Source organism: Capra hircus (genome assembly GCF_001704415.2).
Source record: "Capra hircus breed San Clemente chromosome X unlocalized genomic scaffold, ASM170441v1, whole genome shotgun sequence".
Taxonomy (NCBI): domain Eukaryota; kingdom Metazoa; phylum Chordata; class Mammalia; order Artiodactyla; family Bovidae; genus Capra; species Capra hircus.
In genome coordinates this window covers 18,284,940-18,310,468 of record NW_017189516.1, presented here as the reverse complement: position 1 = coordinate 18,310,468, position 25,529 = coordinate 18,284,940, and the positions used below count along the sequence as shown (strand labels likewise).

General features: G+C 40.4%; 1 pseudogene; it reads left to right on the top strand.

The window, feature by feature from the left end:
* The first annotated feature begins 23,093 nt into the window (after window positions 1-23,093).
* On the top strand, window positions 23,094-24,485 carry LOC102171139 (annotated as a pseudogene).
* Window positions 24,486-25,529: the final 1,044 nt, after the last annotated feature.

Sequence of the window (25,529 nt, the reverse complement as noted above, 5' to 3'; positions counted from 1 at the left end):
CTCAGGTTCAGGTACTCAGGTACTCCACAAAGGTGCAGACTCGGTTGGGCCTACATTTTGTGCCCTTCCTAGGTCCAAGCTGCTCAGGTGACCAGTTGTTTGGCGAGCATGGTCGCTGTGATTTATCACCTCCCCTGTCCCTGTCACTTGGTTTTCTGGGTGTACAACCAGCGCACCTTCACAGACGGATGTCAACCGTCCAGAATCCCAACAAGTCTTGGTTAGCAATGAAGCCTGCTTGCAGTTTGGTAGATGATGCCTCTCTGGGGCCGCGATTGCCCCCTTCCACCTCTGGTTACCCTCACCTGCCTGTCTCCAGCAGGGGATGGGCTGGTCTGCAGCCGGCTAACTCTAGTCAGTCCTTTGTTCTGTGAGCGGGCCTAGCGGTGTCTTATGTTAGGGCTTTTCACGGGATAGCTATCCTACAGCCTGGTTTGCTATCTCAAGTTAGTTCCCTCAGATTGCCTTAGGGGCACTTAGGCCTGGTCCTTACTCTAAGCAATGAAGCCCATGCCACCCTGCCCAGCCCCTGCTTGCTAGTGGTGGATGCAGGCGTCTGCACTGCTTCTCCAGTAGGAGTTACCATTGGACACATAATCTGTGGGTTTTATATATTTATTTTTCCTCCTGGTTATGTTGCCCTCTGAGGTTCCAAGTCTTGCCACGGACTCGCCAGTGAGAGTGTTTCCTGGTGTTTGGAAACCTCTCTTTTTAAAGACTCCCTTCCCAGATGGATCTCCATCCCTACCTCTTTTGTCTCTCTTTTTATCTTTTATATTTTTTCCTACCTCCTTTCAAAGACAATGGGCTGCTTTCTTGGGTTCCTGATGTCCTCTGCCAGCATTCAGAAGCTGTTTTGTGGAATTTACTCAGTATTCAGATGTTTTTATTGATGAATTTGTGGGGGAGAAAGTGGTCTTCCCATCCTAGTCCTCTGCCATCTTAGGACTGCCCTCCCAAAAGTAGTTCCAAGAGGGAAGTTTATAACAATATAATCCTACCTCAGGAAAAACAAAAGTTTCAAATAAACAACCTAACCTTACACATAAAGCAGCTGGAGAAAGAACAAATAAAGTTCAAATTAGTAAAAGGAAAGGAATCCTAAAGATCAGAACAGAAATAAATTAAACAGAAACTAAGAAATCAGTAACAAAGATCAATGACTAAAACCTGGTTCTTTGAGAAGGTAAAAAAAGTAATAAACATGTTTAGTCAGACTAATTAAGAAAAAAGGAGAAAGGACTCAAATTAATAAAATTGGAAATAAAAAAAGGTGAAATTACAACGGACACCCCAGAAATACAAAGATCATAATCAATTACTATAAGCAACTATATGCCAATAAAATGGACACTGTGGAAGAAATGGACAAATTCTTAGAAAGGTACAACCTCCCAAGACTGAATGAAGAAGAAATAATTTGAACATACCAATCACAATAATGAAGTTGAAACTGTCATTAAAATATCTTCTAACAAACAAAAGTCATGATGAGATGACTTCAAAGGTGAATTCTATCAGACATTTAGAGAAAAGCTAACTCCCATACTTCTCAAACTTTTCCAAAAGAGTTCAGGGAAAGGAGCACACAGAAGCTCATTCTTTGAGTCTACCATCATGCCGATACCAAAGCCAGACAAATATATCATAAAAAAGAAAATCACAGACCAATATTATTGATGAACAGAAGGCAAAAATCCTCAACAAAATACTAGCAAACAGAATCAAACAACATATTAAAAGGATCAAACATCATGATTAAGTGGGGTTTATGCAAGGGATGCAAGGATTCTTCAATATATGCAAATAAAACAATGTGGTACACCAGAACAACAAATAAAAGGATAAAAGCCATATGATCATCCCAATGGATGCAGAAAAACCTTTATAGAAAATTCAACACCCACTTACAATAAAAAATCTTCGGAATGTGGATATAGATGGAACCCACCTCAACAAAATAAAGGCCATATAAGACAAACCCACAGCAACACAGAAAACATCATTCTCAATGGTCAATAATCAAAAGCATTTTCTGTAAGATCAGGAGTAAGACAAGGATGTCCACTCTCATCCCTATAATTCAACACAGTTTTGGAAATTCTAGCCATGGCAATCAGAAAAAAATAAATAAATAAAAAGAATCCAAATTGGAAAAGAAGTAAAACTCCCATTGTTTGCAGATGACATAATACTACACACAGAACATCCAAAAGATGCCACCAGGAAACCATTTCAGCTTAATCAATGAATTCAATAAAATTCCAGGAAATAAACTTGTGAAATCTCTTTCATTCTTATACACTAACAATGAAAGATCAGAAAGAGAAATTATCATTTACCATTGCAACAAAAAATAAAATACCCAGGAATAAACCTACCTAAGGAGGCTACAGACCTTGTTCATAGAAAACTATAAGATACTGATGAAAGAAGTTAAATACAACACAAACAGGTGGAGAGATCTACCATGTTCTTGAATTGGAAGAGTCAATATTGTGAAAACGACTATACAACAAAAAGAAACCTACAGATTCAATGCAATCCTTATCAAATTACCCATGTCATTTTTCACAGAATTAGGACAAAAAATTTTTTTTGTTTTACAATTTATATAGAAAGACAAACCACAAAGCAATCTTGAGAGCAAAACATGGAGCTGAAAGAATCAGACTAACTCCTTATTATACTACAAAGGTACAGTAATCAAGAGTGTATGATACTGTTACAAAAACAGAAATATAGATCAATGGAACATGATAGAAAAACCAGACATAAACCTTCGCATCTATGGTCACATCCTTGAAAAAGATGGCAAGAATATACAACGGATAAAAGACAGTCTCTTCTACAAGTGGTGCTGGAAAAACTGACCAGCTACATGTAAAAGATTAAAATTAGAACACTCCCTAACAAAATACACAAAAATAAACTCAAAATGAACCAAAGGGAGATGGAAGAAGATGATGGAGGAGGAAGATGGGGAGATCACCTGCCTCTCCACAAATACATCAAAAATTCATCAGAATATGGAACAACTCCTATAAAATAACTTCTAAACAACAGCAGAAGACTCAAACCTCCAAAAATGGAAGCCAGGCTCCTTTGAATGAGGTAGGACAAAAGATAAAGACATAAAAAGAGACAAAGAATTTCACTATGGGGGCTTGGGCCCCAAGGAAGGGAGGGAGTCCTGAGGTAAAGTTTCCATGCACTAGGAAACCCCCTCACAGGTGGAGCCAAGGGGGAGCTACAGAACCTTGAAATGCCATGCAACAGCTGGGGCTCAGATGGCAAAACAGAGAAAAATCACTACAGAAATGTGTGCTGCTGCCAAACATCACTTTTCAGCCAGCGAATAAGCAGCTCACAAGCCTCAGCCCTGACCACAGGGTGGGGGCAGGGAGCTGAAAGAAGCTGCTAGCAAGCCTCTGCTTGCATCACAGGGTGGGGGTGGGTTGCCAAGGTTCTGGCAAAGATCCCAGGGAGAAGTCTAGGTTTGTAGCCCTGAGAATATGCTGAGAGGGCTACTTTGGCACAGCTGCAGAATTAGACATGACTGCCGCTGCCAAAGCCTGGGAAGGTGACTGAGGGAGTGGACAAAACACTGCTGATGCAGTCCGGACCCCAGAGGTGGCAGCTCCCAGGCACAGGTTACTGCCTGCACCTTGTTGGGAGCTTAAACAACTTGGCTCCTCCTAGGGACGCACAAACTGGGAGAACTAATGACCTGCCTCAGACTGTAACAGCATTCAACAGGTTTCTATTGTCCCAGGCATTCCCTGGTACATCCCAACTGTGGCTGCCATATACTGCTTCTCTCCAGCCCAAGAAAGCAAATGAGCCCTAATTGAGCCTTGGCCTTCACCTTCTGTTGTCCAGGCAGGGAACAGACTGTGGACTTTAGGGGAAACTGAACTTTAGGAGCAAGCACAAGCTGGAATAAGGCCAGATCTCAGACTGAACTATAACCATACCGCCCACAACAGGTCCAGAGAAATTCTGAGATATTAGTGGACTTTGGTATAAGTCTTATGGGTGTTCTGGGCTGACGAGTGTTGCCTTCATCAAGAATCTTGGGGATGTGCCTTCTGCACTATGTAGCTTGGGAGGTCTTGGAGCTATAGTAGGAGTTGAGCCTGAACTCCTGAGTTGGGAGACACTAGTCCAGGACTTTAATCTACCAGAGAACTGAAGACCCCAGGGAACATTAATAGGCAACAGCATCCCCAAAGGCCTCCATTTCAACACCAAAACCAAGCCCACTCAAAGGTCAGAAAACACTGGTGCCCAGAAGCTGCCCACCAATTCTTCAACAAAACAGAAACACAGAGGAACAAGATAGCAGAGGAATAGGTGGACGTGGAGTACATCTTTCTCCATGGATACATCAGGAATACACCTTCAGACACAGAATAGCTTGCGGAACACCAGCAGAGAGTGGGCAGGAGTACATTACCACTGGAAAAAATATATATAGAACCATGCAAACTAGGTAAGACAAAGGAAAAAGGGGGAAAGAGGTGAGTTGGTAGGACTGGACCTGCCCTTGGCAGGTGGGGGAACTGAAGCAGGTGTCCGACCTCTACATCAGGGCAATTGTTTGGGATAGAGGAGAAATTTGAAGCTGAGAGTGAAGCAGTTGATCTGTGACAGTCCAAATGGAATGATAGTCATACAGACAATTGCTGCCACAGCCATACATACCCTGGGCAGGGATGTGGGTCCTCTAGAAGGCACAGTGGCTGGGAACTATAGCATAGGGATTGTGGAGCAGTCCCAGGGTGAGTTTAGTGTTGACTGCGGGGAGATGGCCAAAGGGGATGTGAGGGAGGAGATTGTGGTGGGAAACGCCTGTGAAGGGAAACCATGCAGCCATGGCGGCAAGGCAATACTATTGAGTGATGGATAGGGTGTGGAGCTATCACCGTAGCCTCTCTATCCTCACACACTAGCATCTGAACAATAGAGAGCCTGGCCCTTCAACCAACTGACATGCTGAACAACAGAGTAGGACACCAGCCAGGAGACCCCTTTAAGTGCCTGATGTGCTGAACGATGGAGAAGGACCCCAGCCAGAGGAGCCCTTTAAGTGCCTGAATGGGCAGAGCAATTGAGAAGGACCAGACAAAGAGGCCTTCTGATTGATAGCTTCCAGAGGCTAGAAAAAAATTCTGATAGGGCCATAGCTACTGTGGCTGAGGCAGTCTGTTAACACAAACTTGTTGCCACCAAGGTCCCCACGACCCAAGCAGCTGCACCACCTTCATGCTCAACCCTCACTGGTGCAGAGCTGCCACAGGCTAGAAAAAAGCTAAATAGCACCATGTCTCCTGTGACAATAGCCGCTGGGGAGGCAAGGTGGACTGTGACTCCCAGCAAGGGACAGGAAGCCGAGAACAGAGACTAAAATATATATATATATATATATATATATATATATATATATATATAATTCTTATACATTGACTTGTTCTGTAGATGCTTCTATTTTTTTCTTTCTTTTTTCTTTTTCCTCCCCTTTTCCACTCTGTTGTTGTAGTTGTTGATTTTATTAGTACTATTGAATCTATTGAAGTTTTTGAGAAATTTTTTTTTATCATCACATTGTTTATTTCTGTTATTATACTTTTGCCCCTACATTGGCCTTTTGCAGTACTATGGGTTTTTCTTTTTTTCTCTTTTTTTACTTTAAATTATTTTTTAAATTTATTATTTTTTCTACATTTTGTTTTACTTTTCCTACTGTTCTGTTCCCATTGCAGTTAATCTTTAATATATATAAATCTTTATCTACCTCTATTTCATTTTGCATTTCTACTCTGTCCTTCTTTTCTTTCTTACATTTCTTTTTTTCCACAATATTTGTTAGTTTGTTTTACTTCTGATGCTTTATTCAACAGTTTGCATCTTGCTTTAGTTTTATTTTCCAGGCTTGTACTTCAGTTAGTTTTGCTCTTAACTGATGGATATAATTTTTGGTTTCCTTTGTTCACCAGATCAATCTATTGGACCATTTTCTGGACTGTTTTGGTTTTATTAATGAGTGTATATGTATGTGAGTATATCCCATTATTTTAGCTATTATTTGCCTAATTTTGTAATTGCCATTTGTCTGGGGTGCATCTTTTGTTTCTCGCTTTTGTGTATTGTTTTAATCCCATTTAATGCCATAAAACCATCTGTGAAATTACCATTCCCCAGCCAGAGATCAAGCCCTGAACCTTTGGAGTGGGAGCACTGACTCCAAAACCCTAAACTACCAGAGAACTCCTAACCCCAGGAAGTATCCAATAGTGAGAACTCCAACAAAGGCAAACAATTGTATACAAGACCCAGCATAACCCAAATTCCAGTAGCACTCTGTGCAGGACACCTCATCCAAATAACAAGCCAAACAAGACAAAAATACAAACCCAGTCTTCATCAGACAGGATTACCATCTCACTCAGCCCTGCCCTTCAGAGGAAAAAATTAGAAAAACTCATCTTCTCCCATTAGAACTCAAGCACAAGTCACCCTACACAAAGCTTACACAAACCACCTTACCAAACACAGGAGGGCAGAAACTGAAAGGAAGAAAAAATTCAAAGTCGAATTTTGGAAAAGGAGACCTCAAACAAAATAAGTTTTAAAAAATAATGTGTAATTGGCTCCAGTTTCATCCACCTCATTAGAACTGATTCAAATGTATTCTTTTTAATGGCTGAGTATGCTTGGGGCTGGTGCACTGAGATGACCCAGAGGGATGGTGAAGGGGGGCTAGGTGGGAGGGGGGGGTTGGGGATTGGGAGCACGTGTACACCTGTGGCGGATTCATGTTGATGTGTGGCAAAACCAATAAAATATTGTAAAGTTAAAAAATAAATAAATAAATAAAAAGAAAGAAAAAAAGGACATACTGAAAAAAAATGTAAAAGCAGAGAAATACTGCACAAATGAAGGAAAAATCTAGACACACAAATCCAAATAAATGAAGAGGAAATAGGAAAACTATCTGAAAAGGAATTCAGAAAAAATGATAGTAAAGATGATCCAAAACCTCAAAAATAAAATGGAGAAAATAGAAGAATCAATTAACAAAGACCTAGAAGAAATAAAGAGTAAGCATACAGAGAAAAACAATACACTTGCTGAAATTAAAATTACTCTCAGTTCAGTCATGTCCCACTCTTTGCCACCACATGGAGTGCAGCATGCCAGACTTCTCTGTCCATTACAAACTCCTGGAGCTTGCTCAAACTCATGTCCATTGAGTCAATGATGCCATCCAACCATCTCATCCTCAGTCATCCCCTTCTCTTCTTGCCTTCAATCTTTCCCAGCAGGGTCCTTTCCAATGAGTCAGGTCTTGACATTAGGTGGCCAATATATTGCAGTTTCAGCTTCAGTATCAGTCCTTCCAATGAGTATTCAGGACTGATTTCCTTTATGATTGACTGATTTGATCGCCTTGCAGTCCAAGGGATTCTCTAGCGGCTTCTCCAACACTACAGTACAAAAGCACCAAATCTTCAGATCTCAGCATTCTTTAGGGTCAAACTCTCACATCCATACATAACTGATGGAAAAACTATACTTTTGGCTATACAGACCTTTGTAAGCAAAAAATGTTTGTTTTTTAATATGCTGTCTAGGTTGGTCATAGCTTTTCTTCCAAGGAGCAAGCGCCTTTTAATTTCCTGTTTGCAGTCACCATCTGCAGTGATTTTGGAACCCAGGAAAATAAGTCCCTGTTTCCATTCTTTCCCATTTCATTTGCCATGAAGTGATGGGGCAAGATGCCATGATTTTCATTCTTTGAATGTTGAATTTTAAGCAAGCTTGTTTACTCTCCTCTTTCACTTTGATCAAGAGACTCTTCACTTTCTGCCATAAGTGAGGTGTCATCTGTATATCTGAGGCTATTGATATTTTTTTCTGGCAATCTTGATTCCAATTTGTGCTTCATTCAGCCCAGTATTCCACATGATATATTCTGAAAATAAGTTAAATAAGCAGGGTGACAATATACAGCTTTGGGTGCTCCTTTTCCAAATTGGAACCAGTCTGTTCTTCCATGTCTCATTCTAACTGTTGCTTCTTTAACCACATACAGATTTCTCAGGAGATTGGGCAGATAGTCTGGTATTCCCATATGTTTAAGAATTTTCCACAGTTTGTTGTGATTCACACAGTCAAAGGCTTTGGCATAGTCAGTAAAGCAGAAATAGATGTTTTTCTGGAATTCTCTTGCTTTTTCAATGATCTGGTGGATGCTGGCAATTTGATCTCTGGTTCCTCTGCCTTTTCTAACTCCAGCTTGGGCACCAGGAACTTCACAAATGACATACTACTGAGGCCTGGCTTGGAGAATTTTGAGCATTACTTTACTAGCATGTGAGATTAGTGCAAGTATGCAGCAGTTTGAACATTCTTCAGCATTGCCTTTCTTCGGGATTGGAATGAATAGTGAATTTTTCCAGTCCTGTGGTCACTGCTGAGTTTTCCAAATTTGCTGGCATACTGATTGCAGCACGTTCACAGCATCATCTTTTAGGATTTGAAATAGCTCAACTGGAATTCCGTCACCTACACTAGCTTTGTTCATAGTGATTCTTCCTAAGGCCCACTTGACTTCACATTCCAGGATATCTGAATCTAGGTGAATGATAACACCATCATGGTTATCTGGGTCATTAAGATCTTTTTTTGCATAGTTCTTCCATGTATTCTTGCCACCTCTTCTTAATATCTTCAGCTTCTGTTAGGTCCATACCGTTTCTGTCATTTATTATGCCCATCTTTGCATGAAATATTCCCTTGGTATCTCTAATTTTCTTGAAGAGATCTCTAGTCTTTCCCATTCTATTGTTTTCCTCTATTTTTTTTTGTTTGTTTTGCATTGATCACTTAGGAAGACTTTCTTATCTCTCTTTGCTATTCTTTGGGACTTCACATTTAAATGGGTATATCTTTCCTTTTCTCTTTGCCTTTAGCTTCTCTTCTTTTCTCAGCTATTTGTAAGGCCTCCTCAGACAACTAATTTGCCTTTTTGCATTTTTTTTTCTTGGAGATGGTTTTGATCACAGCCTCCTGTAGAATGTGATGAACCTCTGTACATAGTTCTTTAGGCACTCTGTCTAAAAATCTAGTCCCTAGAATCTATTTGTCACTTGCATTGTATAATCATAAGGGCTTTGATTTAGGTCATACCTGAATGGTTTAGTAGTTTTCCCTACTTTCATAAATTTAAGTCTGATTTTGGCAATAAGGAGTTCAAGAACCGAGCCACAGTCAGCTCCCGGTCTTGTTTTTCTGTCTGTATAGAGCTTCTCCATCTTTGCCTGCAAAGAATATAATCAATCTGATTTTGGAATTGACCATCTGGTGATGTCCATGTGTAGAGTCATCTCTTGTGTTGTTGGAAGAGAGTGTTTGGTATGACAAGTGCATTCTCTTGGCAAAACTCAGTTAGCCTTTTCCCTGTTTCATTTTGTACTCCAAGGCCAAACTTGCCTGTTACTCCAGTTATCTCTTGACTTCCTACCTTTGCATTCCAGTCACCTATGCAATGGCACCCCACTCCAGTACTCTTGCCTGGAAAATCCCACTGACGGAGGAGCCTGGTGGGCTGCAGTCCATGGGGTAGCTAGGAGTCGGACACGACTTCACTTTCACTTTTCACTTTCATGCATCGGAGAAGGAAATGGCAACCCACTCCAGTGTTCTTGCCTGGAGAATCCCAGGGATAGGGGAGCCTTGTGGGCTGCCGTCTATGGGGTCGCACAGAGTCGGACACGACTGAAACGACTTAGCAGCAGCACTATGAAAAGGATTTTTTTATTTGGGCGTTAGTTCTAGAAGTTCTTGTAGGTGATCATAGAATGATTCAACTTCAGCTTCTTGAGCATTTGCAGCTCGGGCTTAGATTTGAAAAATTACTGTAATATGGAATGGTTTGCCTTTGAAACAAACAGAGCTCATTCTGTCGTTTTTAACATTGTGCAAAAGTACTGCATTTCAGAGTGTTTTGTTTACTATGAGGGCCACTCCATTTCTTCTAAGGGATTCCTTCCCACAGTAGTAGATATTATAGTCATCTGAGTTAAATTCCCTCATTCCAGTGCATTTTAGTTCACTGAGTCCTAAATGTTGATGTTCACTCTTGCCACCTCCTGTTTGACCACTTCCAATTTACCTTGATTCATGGACTTAACATTCCAGGTTCCTATGCAATATTGTTCTCTACAGACTTTACTTCCATCACAAGTAAAATCCACAAATGGGTGTTTCTTTTGCTTTGGCTCAGGCTCTTCATTCTTTCTGGAGCTATTTCTCCACTCTTCTCCTGTAGCATATTGGGCACCTATTGACCTGAAGAGTCCATTTTTCAGTTTCATACCTTTTTTTCCTTTTCATACTGTTCAGGGGGTTCTCAAGGCAAGAATACAGAAGTGGTTTGCCATTTCCTTCTCCAGTAAAAAATACTCTAGAAGAAATCAATAGCAGAATATGGTAGAAATTACTGCTGAGGAGCAGAATAAAGTAAAAATAATTAAAGGAACTGAGGATAGTATCAGAGACCTCTGGGACGATATTAAATACACCAACATTTGATTTATTGGGGGTCCCAGAAGAAGAAGGGAAAAAGAAAGTGTATGAAAATTTTTGAAGAGATTATAGTTGAAAATTTCCCCAAAATGGGAAAGGAAATAGTCAAGTCCAAGAGGCACAAAGAGTCAGATACAGGATAAATTGAAAGAGAAACACATAACAGTCAAACTAACAAAGATTAAACATAAAGAATATTAAAAGCAGCAAGGGAAAAGCAACAAGTAACATACAAGGGAAACCTCGTATGTTTAACAACTGATCCTTCTGCAGAAACTCTGCAGGCCAGAAGGGTATGGCAGGATATATTTCAAGTACTGAAAGGAAAGAATCTGCAACCAAGATTACTCTACCTGACATGGATCTCTTATAATGCTGATGGAGAAATCAAAAGCTTTACAGACAAACAAAAGTAAAGAGAATTTAATACCATCAAAGCAGCTTTATAACAAACTGTAATGGGACTTACATAGTCAGGAAATACTAGTGAAGAAAAAGATCTACAAAAACAAACCCAAAACTATTGAGAAAATGGCAATAGGAATATATACATCAATAATTACTTTAAATGTAAATGGATTAAATACTCCAACCAAAAGGCACAGATTGGCTGAACAGATACCCAAACTAGACCCATATATATGCTGTTTACAAAAACCCACTTCAGACCTAAAGACACATATAGACTGAAACTGAGAGGATAGGAAAATATATACTATGCAAATTTTATGACCAACCTAGATAGCATATTAAAAAGGAGAGACATTACTTTGCCAACAAAGGTCCGTCTAGTCAAGGCTATGGTTTTTCCAGTAGTCATGTATGGATGTAAGAGTTGGACTGTGAAGAAAGCTGAGTGCAGAAGAATTGATGCTTTTGAACTGTGGTGTTGGAGAAGACTCTTGAGAGTCCCATGGACTGCAAGGAGATCCAACCCGTCCATCTAAAGGAGATCAGTCCTGGGTTTTCTTTGGAAGGAATGATGCTAAAGCTGAAGCTCCAGTACTTTGGCCACCTCATGTGAAGAGTTGACTCATTGGAAAAGACTTTGATGCTGGGAGGGATGGGGGTAGGAGGAGAAGGGGACGACAGAGGATGAGATGGCTGGATGGCATCACTGACTCGATGGACGTGAATCTGAGTGAACTCTTGGTGTTGGTGATGGACAGGGAGGCCTGGCGTGCTGTGATTCATGGGGTCGCAAAGAGTCGGACACTACCGAGCGACTGAACTGAACTGAATGCACCCAACATAAAAGCACCTCAATACATAAGAAAATACTAACAGATATAAAAGGAGAAATTGACATTAACACATTAATAGTAGAAGACTTTAACATCTTGCTTACACCAGAGAACTGATCATCAAAACAGAACTGTTATAAGGAAGCAAAAGCCTTAAAGGGCACATTATACCAGAAATATCATTGATATCTTCAGGACATTCCATCCAAATGCAGAAGAATACAATTTCTTCACATGTGCACAGGAAACATTCTCCAGAGTAGACCACATCTTGGGTAATAAATCAAACCAGTAAATTTTTTAATCAATAAAACTGATATCATATTAATTATCATTTCTGACAACAATGCTATAAGAGTATATCTCAATTACAAGACAAACCTGTAAAAAATACAAACATATGTATATTAAACAATACATTTCTAAATAATGAACAGATTACTGAAGGCGACAAAAAGGGAAATAGAAAAAATTCCTAGACACAAATGACAGTGAAAACCCAACAAGTCAATCTATTCAATTCAGCAAAAGCATTTCTAAGAAGGAAGTTTATAGCAATGCAATCCTACCTCAAGAAACAAGAAAAACATTGAATAGAAAACCTAACTTTACACCTAAAACAAATGGAAAAAGAACAAACATTCTCAAAGTTAGCAGAAGGAAAGAAATCATAAAGTTCAGAACAGAAATAAATGATAAAGAATGAAAGAAACTAGTAAAGATTAATAAAAGCTAAAAGCTGGTTCTTTGAGAAGATAAACAAAATTGGCAAACCTTTAGCCAGACTCATCAAGAAAAAATGAGAGAAGAATCAAATCAGCAAAATTAGAAATGAAAAAGGAAAGGTTACAACAGACAATGCAGAAATACAAAGAATTATAAGAGCCTATTATGAGCAACTAAATGCCAATAAAATAAACAATGTGGAAGAAATGAACAGAGTCTTAGAAAATTTCAATCTTCCAAGACTGATCCAGGAAGAAAAAAATTATGGACAACCCCAATTACAAGCACTGATACCAAAATTATGTAAAAAGAAAAAAAAAAAAAAAAAAAAAAAAAAAACCTCCCCAAAAACAAAAGCCCAAGGTCAGATGGCTTCACAGGTGAATTCTATAAAATATTTAGAAAAGAGCTAATGTCTATCATTTTATACCTCTTTCACAAAACTGCAGAGGGAGGAACACTTCTAAACTTTTTCTATGAGGCCACCATCACCCTGATACCAAAACCAGGCAAAGACAACCGAAAAGAATATTACAGGCCAATATTATAGATGAACATAGATGGAAAAATCCTGAACAAAATTCTAGGAAACAGAATTCAGCAACACAATAAAAGCTCATACACCAGGATCAAGTCTGGTTTATCCCAGGGATGCAAGGATTTTTCAATATATGCAAATCAATATGATACTCCATATTAACGAATTGAAAGGTAAAAACCATATGATAATCTCAGTAGATTCAGAAAACCCTATGACAAAATTTAGCACCCGTTTATCATAAAAACTCTTCAAAAATGGGCATAGAAGGAACCTGTCTCAACACAGTAAAGACATATATATTAAGCCCACAGCAAATATTATTCTCAATAGTGAAAAACTGAAAGCATTTGCCCTAAGATTAGGAACAAGACAAGTGTGTTGACTCTCACCACTATTATTCAACATAGCTTTGGAAGTCCTAGCTATGGTGATCAAAGAAGAAAAAGAAATAAAGGAACGCAGATTGGAAAAGAACATGCAAAACTCACTGTTTGCAGATGACATGATACTATACTTAGAAAATGCTAAAGATACTATCAGAAAATTACTAGAGTTAATCAGTGAATTTAGCAAAGTCAAAGGGTACAAAATTAATGCACATATATCATTTGCATTCCTATATAGTAACAATGAAAAATCAGAAATAGAAATTAAACAATCAATCCTATTCACTATTGCAACAAAGAGAATAAGAAAAACCTAACTAAGGAGAAAAAAGAACTGCATACAGAAAATTATAAGACACTGATGAAAGAACTTAAAGACAACATAAACAGATGGAGAGATATTCCATGTTCCTGGGTTGGAAGAATCAATACCATGAAAACAACTATACAACCAAATGCAGTCCACAGATTCAATGAAATCTCTAGAAAATTACCAATGGCATTTTTCACAGAGCTAGAACAAAAAATTTCACAATTCCTATGGAAACAAAAATGACCCTGAATAGCCAACGCAGTCTTGAGAAGAATGGAGCTGGAGAAATCATCTTTCTTGACTTGAGACTATACTACAAAGATATAGTCATCAAGACAGTATAGTACTGGCACAAAAACAGAAATATAGAATTTGGAACAAGATAGCTCAGAGATAAACCCATGCACCTATGGGTGCCTTATTTTTGACAAGAGTCAGGACCAATCAATGGGCCAAAGACAGCCTCTTCAAATGTGGTGTTGGGAAAAATGGACAACTACATGTAAAAAGAATGTAATTAGAACACTTCCTAACACCATTCACAAAGATAAATTCAAAATGGATTAAAGACCTAAATGTAAGACCAGAAACCATAAAACTCTTAGAGGAAAATATAGGCAGAATATTCAATGATATAAATCAAAGAAAGATGCTCTATGACCCACCTAGAGTAATGGAAATAAAAACAAAAATAAACAAGTGGGACCTAATTAACTTAAAAGCTTTTTCACAGCAAAGGAAACTATAAACAAGGTAAAAAAGCAATGCTCTGAATGGGAGAAAATAATAGCAAATGAAACAACTGACAAAGGATTAACTTCCAAAATATACAAGCAACTCATAGAAGTCAATACCTGAAAAACAAACAACCCAATCAAATACTGGGCAGAAGACTTAAACAGACATTTCTCCAAAGAAGACATACAGATGGCTAACAATCAGATGGAACAATACTCAACATTGCTCATTATTAGAGAAATGCAAATCAAAACTACAATGAGATATCTCCTCACACGAGTCAGAATCAGTTCAGTTCAGCATAACTGAATTGATTCTGTGATCCCATGGACTGTAGCATGCCAGGCTTGCCTGTCCATTACCAACTCCTGCAGCTTGATCAAACACATGTCCACCAAATCAGTGATGCCATGCAACCAACTCATCCTCTGTTGTCCCCTTCTGCTCTTGTCTTCAATCTTTCCCAGCATCAGGGTCTTTTCCAATGAGTCGGTTATCTGCAGCAGGTGGCCAAAATATTGGAGCTTCAACTTCAGCATCAGTCCTTCCAATTATTCAGGACTGATTTCCTTTAGGATTGATTGGTTTGATCTCCTTGCAGTCCAAGGGACTCTCAGCAGTCTTCAATACCACAGTTCAAAAGCATCAATTCTTCAGTGCTCACCTTTCTTTATGGTCCAACTCTCACATCTATACATGACTACCGGAAAAAGCATAGCTTTGACTAGATGGACCTTTGTTGGCAAAGTAATGTCTCAGCTTTTTAATATGCTGTCTAGGTTGGTCATAGCTTTTCTTCCAAGGAGCAAGCATCTTTAAATTTCATGGCTGCAGTCACTATCTGTAGCGATTTTTGAACCCCCCAAAATAAAGTCTGCCATGGTTTCCATTGTTTTCCCATCTATTTGCCATGAAGTGATGGCACCAGATGCCATGATCTTAGATTTTTGAATGTTGAGTTTTCAGCCAGGTTTTTCACTCTCCTCTTTCACTTTCACCAAGAGGCTCTTTAGTTCCTCTTCACTTTCTGCCATAAGGATGGTATCATCTGCATATCTGAGGTTATTGATATTTCTCCTGGCAATCTTGATTCCAGCTCATGCTTCATCCAGTCCAGCATTTTGCATGATGTACTCTGCATATAAGTTAAATAAGCAGGGTGACAATATACAGCCCTGACATACTCCTTTCCCAATTTGGAACCAGTCTGCTGTTTCATGTCTGGTTCTAACTGTTGCTTCTTGACCTGTATACAGATTTCTCAGGAGGTAGGTAAGGTGGTCTGGTATTACCGTGTCTTCAAGAATTTTTCACATTTTGTTGTGATCTACACAGTCAAAGCTTTGGCTTGGTCAATAAAGCAGAAATAAATGTTTTCTTGAACTCTCTTGCTTTTTCAATGATCCAATGGATTTTGGAAATTTGATTTCTGGTTTCTCTGCCTTTTCTAACTCCAGCTTGAACATCTGGAATTTCATGGTTTACATACTGTTGAAGCCTGGCGTAGAGAATTTTGATCATTACTTTGCTAGTATATGAGATGAGTGCAATTGTGCAGTAGTTTGAACATTCTTTGGTATTGCCTTTCTTTGGGATTGGAATGAACTGACTTTTCCAGTCCTGTGGCCACTGCTGAGTTTTCCAAATTTGCTGGCATACTGATTGAAGCACATTCACAACATCATCTTTTAGGATTTGAAATAGCTCAACTGGAATTCCATCACTTCCACTAGCTTTGTTCATAGTGATGCTTCCTAAGGCCCACTTGACTTCACATTCCAGGATGTTTGGATCCTGGTGAGTGATCACACCATCGTGATTATCTGGGCCTTGGAGATATTTTCTGTATAGTTCTTCTGTGTATTCTTGCCACCTCTTCTTAATATCTTCTGCTTCTGTTAGGACCATACCATTTCTGTCCTTTATTGTGTTCGTTTTTGCATTAAATGTTCCCTTGCTCTCTTATATCCATTCAGAATGGCCATCAACAAAAAGTCTACAAACAGTAAATGCTGGAAAGGATGTGGAGAAACGGGTGCACTCTTGCACTATTGATGGGAATGTAAATTTGTACAATCACTATGGAAGACAGTATGAATATTCCTTAAAAAAACCAGGAATAAAATCACCATATGATTCAGCTATCCCACTACTAGGCATATACCCTGAGGAAACCAAAAATTAAAAGGACACCTGTAGTCCAATAATCATTGCAGCACTATTTACAATAGCTAGAACATGGAAGCAACATAGATATTCATTGACAGATGAATGGATAAAGAAGCTGTGGCACATATATATAAGGAATATTGCTCAGCCACAAAAAGGAATGCATTTGAGTCAGTTCTAATGAGGTGAATGAATCTAGAGCCTTTTATGCAGCGTGAAAAGTTGAAAGTGAAAGTCGCTCAGCGTATCCTATTCTTTGTGATCCTATGGATTAGTCTGCCAGTCTTCTCTGTCCATGGAATTTTCCAGGCCAGAAAACTGGCCTGGGTAGCTGTTTCCTTCTCCTGGGGATCTTCCTAACCCAGGGATCAAACCCAGGTCTCCTGCATTGCAACCAGATTCTTTATCAGCTGAGCCATCAGGGAAGCCTATGCAGAGTGAAGTAAGTCAGGAAGAGAAAGATAAATATCATATTCTAACGCATATATATGGAATCTAGAAAGATGGTACTGATGAATTTATTTGTAGGGTAGCAATGGAGGCTCAGAGGTTAAAGCGTCTGCCTAGAATGCGGGAGACCCAGGTTCAATTCTTGGGTCAGGAAGATTCCCTGGAGAAGGAAATGACAACCCACTCCAGTACTCTTGCCTGGAGAATCCTATGGAGGGAGGAACCTGGTAGGCTACAGTCTATGGGGTCGCAAAGAGTCGGACATGACTGAGCGACTTCACTTTCACTTTCAATGGAGAAACAGACATAGAGAACAAATTTATGGACATAGCAGGGGGAAGAGGAAGGAGATGGTGAGCTGGATGAAGAGAGTAACTTGGAAATGTACATTACCATATGCAAAGGAGATAGCCAATGGGTATTTGCTCTATGACTCAGGGAACTCAAACAGGGGCCCTGTAACAACATAAAGGGGTGGGATGAGGAGGGAGATGGGAGTTTCAAGAGGGAGGAGACATATGTATACCTATGGTTGACTCATGCTGATTTTTGGCATTAACAACAAAATTCTGTAAAGCAATTATTCTTCAATTAAAAAATAAATCTATTAAAAAAAACAGAAACACAGCATTGCACATTAGCAGACAGGCTGCACAAATCCATACCAAATCAACAGACATCCCCAAACTTAATACTGGATATGGCTCTGCCTTTCAGAGAGACGAGATCCAGCTCCATCCACAGGCAAAAGTCCCTCAACCAGCAAACCTTCACAAGGAACTGTTCCAACTCCACACACTAGAGGCAGACTCCACAATTAAGAACTACAACCTTCCAGTCTGCAGAAATGGGACCCCAAGCAAAGTAAACTAAACAAAATGACGACAGAAAAATATGCAGCAAGTGAAAGAACAAGGTATAAACCTACCAGAACAAGTACATGAGGAGGAAATAGGGAATCTGCATGAAAGAGAATTCCAAATAATCATAGTAAAGATGATCCAAAACCCTCAAAACAAAATGGAGGCATGGATAAGTAGACTGAACACATGAATAAAGAAAATGGAAGAAATGTTTAAAAAGGACATAGAAGAATTAAAGAACAAACAATCAACCATGAACAATGCAATACTGAGATTAAAAATATACTAGAGGGAACCAACAGTGGAGTAACTGAAGAAGAATGGGCAAGTGAGCTGGAAGAGTGAATGGTGGAAATAACTGAAGCAGAGAAGAATAAAGAAAAAAGAATGAAATGAAATGAGGACAGCTTCAGAGACCTCTGGGACAACTTTAAGAGCCCCAACATTTGAATCATAGGTATATCAGAAGAGACAAAAGGAAAGGACATGATAAAATATTTAAGGGGATTATAGTCAAAAATTCCCTAAAATGGGAAAAGAAATAGACACCCAAGTGCAGAAAGCCCAGAGAGTTCCCTACAGGACAAAATCAAGGAGAAATATGCCAAAACACATATTAATCAAACTAACAAAGTTCAACACAAAGAACAAATACTAAAAGCAGCAAGGGAAAAGCAAAAATAACATACGAGGGGATCGCCATAAGGCTAACAGATGATCTTTCAACAGAAACCCTGCAGGACAGAAGAAAATGACAGGACATACTTAAAGAGATGAGGGACAAACCTACATCCAAGATTACTCTATCCAGCAAGAATCTCATTCAGATTTGAAGGCGACATAAAAGATTTAGAGACAAGCAAAGCAGCACTACCAAACCAGCTCCTCACCAAATGCTAAAGGAACTTCTCTAGACAGAAAACACTGATCAAAAAACCCCCAAAACAAAAATTAAATGGTAACAGAATCATGTGAAATACCAAGCTGGATGAATCACAAGCAGGAATCACAAGCAGGAATCACGGTTGCTGGAAAAATATCAATAACCTCAGATATACAGATGACATCACCCTTATGGAAGAAAGTGAAGAGGAACCAAAAAGCCTCTTGATAAAAGTGAAAAAGGAGAGTGGAAAAAGTTGGCTTAAAACTCAACATTCAGAAAACGAAGATCATGGCATCTGGTCCCATCACCTCATGGGAAATAGATGGGGAAACAGTGGAAACAGTGACAGGTTATTTTCTTGGGTTCCAGAATCCAAAATCAGAGTAGAAATAAATGAATAAGAAGTGAAGGAGACTATAGAAAAAATCAATAAAACTAAAAGCTGGTTCATTGAGAATATGAACAAAATTGACAAACCATAAGTCAGACTTATCAAGAACAAGAGCAAGAAGACTCAGTAAAATTAGAAATGGAGAAGAAGTTACAATGGACAACATAAAAATATGAAGGATCATAAGAGAGCAACTATATGGCAATAAAATGAATAACACGGAAGAATGGACAAATTCTTAGACAAGTATAACCTTCCAAAACTGAACCAGGAAGAAACTGAAAATATGAACAGACCAATCACAAACATGGAAATCAAAACTGAAATAAAAAATCTTCCAACAACAACAACAAAAAGCCTGGTAGTTCCCTGAGAGAGGGACTGCAGCTGCAAGTGTGCAGATCACAGAGGCTGTGACCCCCAGAGGCAGGAGCTGCCAAGTTCCCCTCCCTGCCCCTCAATCACTCCACCCAGCCACCTGCCATTGGCCAGCATCCATGGTAGCAGGTGCCTAGTGCAGCCCCCCATACCCCATGCCCACCATCACCACCCCATCAATGGATCCATGCTGCCATGGCCAGTCTCACCTGGCATCACAGTCTGCCTGTCACAGCCCCAGTGCCCATGGTGATGGCCCAGATGACGGCAAAAGCAGCACGGGATGCCGCTGAGTTGAAGACGGCACAGCTTGCCTACCAGACCTACTCACTTGCCTTGCTGCTTGTCTATGTTTACGAGTTTACAACTTTTCTAAGACCTTTTGTACACAAGTTCAGTTCAGTTCAGTCGCTCATTCGTGTCTGACTCTTTGTGACACCAAGAATCGCAGCACGCAAGGCCTCCCTGTTCATCACCATCTCCCGGAGTTCACTCAGACTCACGTCCATCAAGTCCGTGATGCCATCCAGCCATCTCATCCTCGGTTGTCCCCTTCTCCTCCTGCCCACAATCCCTCCTAGCATCAGAGTCTTTTCCAATGAGTCATCTCTTCTCATGAGGTGGCCAAAGTACTGGAGCTTCAGCTTTAGCATCATTCCTTCCAAAGAAATCCCAGGGCTCATCTCCTTCAGAATGGACTGGTTGGATCTCTTTGCAGTCCAAGGGACTCTCAAGAGTCTTCTCCAACACCACAGTTCAAAAGCATCAATTCTTCAGGGCTCAGCCTTCTTCAAAGTCCAACTCTCACATCCATACATGACCACAGGAAAAACCATAGCCTTGACTAGATGGACCTTAGTCGGCAAAGTAATGTCTCTGCTTTTGAATATACTATCTAGGTTGGTCACAACTTTTCTTCCAAGGAATAAGCGTCTTTTAATTTCATGGCTGCAATCACCATCTGCAGTGATTTTGGAGCCCCCCAAAATAAAGTCTGACACTGTTTCCACTGTTTCCCCATCTATTTCCCATGAAGTGATGGGACCGGATGCCATGATCTTGCTTTTCTGAATGTTGAGCTTTAAGCCAACTTTTTCGCTCCCCTCTTTCACTTTCATCAAGAGGCTTTTTAGCTCCTCTTCCTTTTCTGCCATAAGGGTGGTGTCATCTGCATATCTGAGGTTATTGATATTTCTCCCAGCAATCTTGATTCCAGCTTGTGTTACTTCCAGTCCAGTGTTTCTCATGATGTACTCTGCATAGAAGTTAAATAAGCAGGGTGACAATATACAGCCTTGGCGTACTCCTTTTCCTATTTGGAACCAGTCTGTGGTTCCATGTCCAGTTCTAACTATTGCTTCCTGACCTGCATACAGATTTCTCAAGAGGCAGGTTAGGTGGTCTGGTATTCCCATCTCTTTCAAAAGTTTCCACAGTTTATTGTGATTCACACAGTCAAAGGCTTTGGCATAGTCAATAAAACAAAAATAGATGTTTTTCTGGAACACTCTTGCTTTTTCCATGATCCGGCGGATGTTGGCATTTTGATCTCTGGTTCCTCTGCCTTTTCGAAAACCAGCTTGAACATCAGGGAGTTGTTCACGGTTCACGTATTGCTGAAGCCTGGCTTAGAGAATTTTGAGCATCACTTTACTAGCATGTGAGATGAGTGCAATTGCTCAGTAGTTTGAGCATTCTTTGGCATTGCCTTTCTTTGGGATTGGAATGAAAACTGACCTTTTCCAGTCCTGTGGTCGCTGCTGAGTTTTCCAAATTTGATGGCATATTGAGTGCAGCACTTTCACAGCATCATCTTTCAGGATTTGAAACAGCTCAACTGGTATTCCATCACCTCCACTAGCTTTGTTCGTAGTGATGCTTTCTAAGGCCCACTTGACTTCACTTTCCAAGATGTCTGGCTCTAGATTAGTGATCACATCATCATGATTATCTGGGTCGTGAACATCTTTTTTGTACAATGCTTCCGTGTATTCTTGCCACCTCTTCTTAATATCTTCTGCTTCTGTTAGGTCCATACCATTTCTGTCCTTTATCGAGCCCATCTTTGCATGAAGTGTTCCCTTGGTATCTCTAATTTTCTCGAAGAGATCTCCAGTCTTTCCCATTGTGTTCTTTTCCTCTATTTCTTTGCACTGATCGCTGAAGAAGGCTCTCTTATCTCTTCTTTCTATTCTTTGGAACTCTGCATTCAGATGCTTATATCTTTCCTTTTCTCCTTTGCTTTTTGCCTCTCTTCTTTTCACAGCTATTTTTAAGGCCTCCCCAGAGAGCCATTTTGCTTTTTTGCATTTCTTTTCCATGGGGATGGTCTTGATCCCTGTCTGCTGTACAATGTCATGAACCACATTCCATAGTTCATCAGGCACTCTATTTATCAGATCTGGGCCCTTAAACTGATTTCTTACTTCCACTGTATAATCATAAGGGATTTGATTTAGGTCATACCTGAATGGTCTAGCAGTTTTCCTTACTTTCTTCAATTTAAGTCTGAATTTGGTGATAAGGAATTCATGATCTGAGCCACAGTCAGCTCCTGGTCTTGTTTTGTTGACTGTATAGAGCTTCTCCATCTTTGGCTGTAAAGAATATAATCAATCTGATTTCGGTTATGACCATCCGGTGATGTCCATGTGTGGAGTCTTCTCTTGTGTTGTTAGAAGAGGGTGTTTGCTATGACCAGTGCGTTTTCTTGCCAAAACTCTATTAGTCTTTGCCCTGCTTCATTCCGCATTCCAAGGCCAAATTTGCCTGTGACTCCAGGTGTTTCTTGACTTCTTACTTTTGCATTCCAGTCCCCTAGAATGAAAAGGACATCTTTTTTGGGTGTTAATTCTAAAAGGTCTTGTAGGTCTTCATAAAACCATTCTACATCAGCTTCTTCAGCATTACTGGTTGGGGCATAGAATTGGATAACTATGGTATTGAATGGTTTGCCTTGGAGACGAACAGAGATCATTCTGTCGTTTTTGAGACTGCATCCAAGTACTGCATTTCAGACTGTTTTGTTCACCATGATGGCTACTCCATTTCTTCTGAGGGATTCCTGCCCACAGTAGTAGATGTAATGGTCATCTGAGTTAAATTCACCCATTCCAGTCCATTTTAGTTTGCTGATTCCTAGAAAGTCGACGTTCACCCAAAGGGAACTCACGTACACCCATGGTGAGTTCATGTTGATGTATGGCAAAACCAATACAGTATTGTAAAATAAAATAAATAAAATAAAATAAAAAAATAAAAATGCTTTTAAATTTAATCCAAAGAAGAAGAATCTTAGGCAATTGGGGGTTGTGATTTTGGCTTCATTTCTAAGTCTTCTTTTCCTCTTTGTTCACTTTGGGGTTCAGGTACCCCCACTGCTTCAGACTTCCAAGGCTTTTGGGGCCCCACATTAATGAGGCAGCCACTTGGTGAGTCTGACATGGCTTTCAGTGACACGCTGCTCCCATCCTTCTCCACATTCAAGTCCAGCCCAACGGGAAGGGAGAAGACACTGCATCCAACAGGTGCCCCAAATAGCCACTGATGGCAGGAGCTCTCCTACGTGAACTGACTTCCCCTGGTGCTTCTTGGCCTCCCCTACTACCTGGCGGCAGTGACTGTGGCCACCAGTCTGGAGAGTGGCAGAATCAGTGGGGCTTGTGGCAGCAGAAATGTGGCTTTCCTACCCTGGAGGGAGATGGAGGAGTTCGGTGATTTCCAGGACCTGGACTTTATCCTTTCCATCTCGCTGTCCCATCAGGAGTCAGTGGCCACCATGGTGTCCTCATCAGCATCATCCTTGTCCTTCCCAATGAGTAGCAGTTCTGCCAGTTCTCCCTCCACCTGCAGCTTAAGCTATCGAATCAGGACAGGTATGGCATCAGGCAGCTCCAGTGGCAGCCTCCTCTATGGCGGTGAGTCTGCACCCCCTCCAACACTCCCTTCAACCTGGCAAACATCAGAGACATGAGCCTCTCTGGCAGTGAGCTCCCACAGCCCAAACTGGACCCAGTGTACATTCTGCCACAGCAGCTGTAGTCGTCAGGTTGGCAGGTTGATGGGCAAGTTTGTGTTGAAGGCATCACTGAGTGTTCCTGGCAGTGAGTAAGGCAGCCCATTGGTCATTAGTGTTAGCAAAAGCAGCCAGGATGGCAGCCACCTGGTGGTGGTGGTGGCGCCCCATGGCAGTGGGCCACTGTGCAGTTGCCCTAAGTTCAAGCTTGGACCCCCTCTCAGCAATGGCCACCAGTCTCATGTACATGACTTTCCTCTGGGGTGGCAGCTCCCCAGCAGGACTACTCTGACACTGGGTGCCCAGGAGCTGCTGAGCAGCAGAGACTGTCATCCTATCCTGTGGCTCCCTTCCCCACTCACCCCCAGGCTTCCATCCCCACCCTGGGCCCAACCACCCTTCCTTTCTGCTTGACAAGATGCAGCCACAAGTCCCACTGCTCCATTACCAAGGACTCATACCACCCAGTTCCTGCATGCTGGAAGAGTCCAAGCCAAAGAAGGGGAGAAGGTTGTGGCCCTAGAAAACTATGGCCACTCACACTTGTGATTACAGAGGCTACAGCAAAACCTACATGAAGAGTTTTCATCTCAAGGCACACCTCCACACCCACATAGGTAATGTACCTTACCACTGTAACTGGGATGGCTGTGGGTGGAAGTTTGTTCACTCAGATGAACTGACCAGGCACTACTGCAAACACACCTGGCATGACCCCTTCCAGTGCCAGTATGGGGCGGGGCATTCTCAAGGTCGGACTACCTCACTTTACACATGAAGAGACGCTTTTAAATCCCCAAACAGTGGATGTGACCTGCTCTGCCAGAAGAGAATTCAGTGTTTTTAATATTTCATATTGTCTTCCTGGTGAGGAGAGGAACCCAGCTGGAAAGCACTATAATCATGGTCAAGTTCCCAACCAGTCAACTTGTGAATGGATAATCAGGAGACAGTAGGAAACCAAAAGACAAACAACCAAGCAAAACAAATAAAAAACAAAACATTAAAAAAAAAGATGGGGTCTGTGGCTGGATCTTCTATCATTCCAATTCTAAATCCAACTTGCATATATATTCCTGGACTTATGAATGCCAAAGAGGTGACTGGAAGTTGTGGATATCAGGGTATAAATTAGATCTGAGAGTTGAGGGGAGGGAAGACCAGAATCCACTGAATTGGTTCAAGTTGGTGATGGACAGGGAGGCCTGGCGTGCTGCGATTCATGGGGTCGCAAAGAGTCGGACACGACTGAGCGACTGAACTGAACTGAACTGAATATAAGAAAAAAACATCATCTTGTGTTCTCCTTGCATTCTAAAAGCCATTATTATGACCTTAGAAGAGGACAAAATTCAAGTACAGAAAATGTTTTTAATAGCCTAAATGATGGTGCTTGGTAAGTCTTGGTTCTAAACATACCAAGTGAAGCCAGAGTTCATAAACTGCTACATACTTTGACAAGGAAAATTTACTTTTGCCTTCTGAGCTATGTTTATGGCCTAAGTCAGAAAAATACACTTGGTTTACTTTAAATCTTTTTATACAGACAGTCTGTTATGCATTGTGGTTTCATATGTGCAATAATATGTACAGTGGTTTATTCCCAAGTATACCTTAAGCAGAACAAATTTTTAAATATAGTCTGCCTTAATAAATATGTAATATAAATTTAAGCAACCTTCCATTTTGTATATTTGTAAACTGTAAAGAAAAAAAAATTAACATTTTGTAGAATTCATATTTTGCATATTCAAGATGAGAATTAAGTTTAAATAAACCTGTAATATTTTATCTAAAAATAAAAAAAGCCCAGGGCCAGATGGCTTCACAGGTGCA